General features: G+C 40.0%; 1 protein-coding gene across 1 annotated transcript in view; it reads left to right on the top strand.

The window, feature by feature from the left end:
• The first annotated feature begins 186 nt into the window (after nucleotides 1-186).
• drd2a (dopamine receptor D2a) overlaps nucleotides 187-3,173 on the top strand; it is a 55,738-nt gene continuing 52,751 nt past the window's right edge. The window contains exon 1 of the mRNA XM_014005260.1: nucleotides 187-632. The gene's annotated coding sequence lies outside the window, so the exon portion shown is untranslated. The remainder of the gene's footprint in view (nucleotides 633-3,173) is intronic.

Raw genomic sequence — 3,173 nt, 5'->3', positions numbered from 1 at the left:
GAAAAAGAGTGAATGAAAATGGTGTTCATACTTTAAATGACATGTTTGTCTTTTTCCAAGAGTTTAAAGAGCAGCACAGGGGTGTCTGAGGTAAACGTAGAMGGAGTAATGTGTCTCCCACGCTGGTGACATTATAAACAGCCAAGCTGCCCAGTATGGATTAACCAGATGTAACCCCGCCTTGAATTTCCACACTTCTCTCCAGTCGCCGTGTCTCGTGCCTCCATCAGAACCGAACGGGAACTCCGCTCCGTGCGTAAAGCTGCTGGACACCAGGAGGACGCGTCGCGCGCTTCCAGCTTCTCCTCCCACTACTTTTGTCAAAAGAGCGAAACCCAACAAAACCCGTCCGTTTGTATTACCTACAAAGGCAAAGAAGGGAAACACGTCTTCATTTTTAGGTGTATTTGTTTGAGCGTACATTTTGTGCGTTTTTTCCCCCTCTCCCTGTTTCAGCCTGAACTCATGCCTCACATCCGAGCTGCTGCGCCGAAACGATTATTTTTCTTTTAATGGGTAAAATAATGCGCAAAGGAAATAAAAAGGATCCAGCGGGAGAGAACTGTGGACTCTTTTGGATTTAATCGTCGGTGTCTTTAAAACCAAGATTCAATCAAACTTATGGCGTGAAGGTAAGGCAGTTTTAGTGTTGTCTTTTTATCAGCGTGTAATATCTTAAACTTAACAAAACATTGGCATGTTCACCTTGATCGAGCTAATACTTAGAGAAAAAATATCCCTTAAAGATTATGTTTAGGTGAATGAGTGTTTTTTTTTTTTTTTTTTTTTTTTGCGCCACTGAGAGCGCACTGACGGTGTGGATGCGTTCCAGGAGGGGCTTCTAAAGACAGCACTGTCTTCGTTATTGACTCTTGCTGGAAGTGATTTAAACTCGCTGAAGGCAAGCGTTCAGKCTGTAATCCATCCCGGGTAAAGAGCGCTCCAAGCGAACCCGTCTGTGCGCGTGGAGCTGCCTGACACCTCTCCACCCATGTTTCAGATCTGTTTGTTCCCAACAGTACTGGACTCTGATTCTGGAGACAGCAAGTCCTGAAGCCAGGGACAGGAGGTGGTCTCATATTGGAACCCAACACCCCTGCTAATAAATAAATAAATAAAAAGCCACAGCTCATTTGGTTAAATTGTTTATGATAGTTTAGTGCCTTTTAATTCACAAGGAAATGATATATTCAAGAAGCCTTTGCAAACTTTACACATCTTTTTTTGAAGTTACATAAGACTTACAAAGTAAAAAAAAAAAAAAAAAAGTAATAAGCATCCAGAAACTTTACCAAACCATTCAGTATGTTGAAATTTGGTCAGCMGTTTTCTGACCCAACAAAAATCTGCAGGTCAGCTATATTAAAAGGGAAAATTAGTCATGGTATCACCATTTTGACAGAATTGCTGATTTCAGTGGCTGTCTGGACTGAAGAGATTGATCTGTTAATCTCTACTGAAAGCATTTCCAGTGAAATACCAGAGGATCAGGTGAGGTGGGCTGCTGTGTGTGTGCGTGTGTGTTTAGTGTTTATCCAGTGACAGCACCCAGACAAATATTGAATGCTACACCCCTCCTGTCTCTTCTGTTACTCCTCTTTGTGAACAGAACAGCTTCACCAGAGCTACGCGATGCAGTGTTTGTCAGGGCCACGAATGCTTCGAAGAATCGTTCACTTAAAAGAGGATTTATTTGAACATTTTGTGTGTGTGCGCGCTTGAGTTATTAGCAGAAAATAGATACATTCCACAAGTAAAATCCAGCTCTCAAATTACTTTGCACTGCAAAAAAAAAGTGTACGATAAGCGAGTACTTTTTAAATCAAGTCGGGAGAAAAACTGTGCAAGGGGATTAAGCCATTTGATGCAAACYATCAGTCACTAGAAACAGTTAAACAAAAACAATGGTAAACCTGCTCCTGCAGATTAACCCGATTATGAACCCAGTTATTTGTTACGTTCTGCCTCATGATCCAGTGTGAAATCACAAGCTCGGTGTTTAAACAAACACATTCAAACAGCTTTGACAGGATTGCCCATGTGAGAATTATACAACATTTAAGATATAGTTTTCAAAACGGACGGAGTGCTAGATTTTAAGAATGCAACATTAATAGGATAAAATACTCAAAAATGTCTGGCCTCACAGCTGGCCTCACACGTTTGAAATAAAATTAGGCTGGAACCTCTATTTTAATTCTGAATCTCCATCAGCAAATTAAATAAAWTTTTAAAAGCCCCTGAAGACAATTAGTTAGACCTACTAATCAGAGTAAAAAAGTATGTGATGGAGCATTGAACGAAATGCTTCACCAGTGTTTCTACAGTCCTATCTTCTCCACKTCCCCTCCAGTAATAGATAAACGACTGTGATTGCCTGGCCTGTGCAAAGCGGAAATCTGTTTGGACTGAATGAGGGCCAGATGTATTTTGCCAGAGCAAATAATGCATGTACCCTTAGATGTGCCTGTTTCTCAAGCTAAAAAAAAGCTGTTTGAGATAAAACAGCCTTTTCTCTCTCTAATGGCACTATATGTTGCAAGTTTATCAATGCAAAAAGTAAGTTCAGAGGGGGTGCTGTCAATTATTTGTTTCCATTGCATCCCCTGTCCAGCAAAATAATTGGCATAATACACCTTTTCTATTTTTCCTTAATCTAACTGCCCAAATTTGGTTTCTAAAGCTACAACAGTGGCAGCAGCAGAGCAGAATGTGTGAGCAGGTTCATTTTTATGCATTCATGACTGAAAAAAAGCTTAGAAGATTCAATATTTCACAAATCTAAAACACTACTTAGATGAGATTAAACTTAGTTACGTTTTTTGTGGATGGACAAAATTCTGGGAACAGCTGTTCTTCCTGTGGCATCGCTGCTACATGTCAACATTTTTTTTCAATATTGATGCCTTATGTTTTAAAAGGGAACCAGTGAGGGCTGCACATCTGAAGTATAGTTTAAACAACAACTCTGCTCTCTTGACAGCAAGATTTACACAAGCCACAATACTMGGTACAGAATATTCTTATAGCTTAAACCAGTGGTTCCCAAACTTTTTATCTTCTGACCCACAAAGTATCCATGGCAAAAACTTGTGACCCCAAATATTACTGGTCTGAGTACACGAACTTCGTTAATAACCCTAAAAACACAAGCTTTTTCACAATCTAAACAG

Source organism: Austrofundulus limnaeus, unplaced genomic scaffold (genome assembly GCF_001266775.1).
Source record: "Austrofundulus limnaeus strain Quisiro unplaced genomic scaffold, Austrofundulus_limnaeus-1.0 Scaffold29, whole genome shotgun sequence".
NCBI lineage: Eukaryota > Metazoa > Chordata > Actinopteri > Cyprinodontiformes > Rivulidae > Austrofundulus > Austrofundulus limnaeus.
The sequence above is the reverse complement of the archived record's forward strand: the minus strand, read 5'-3'. Positions and strand labels throughout refer to the sequence as shown.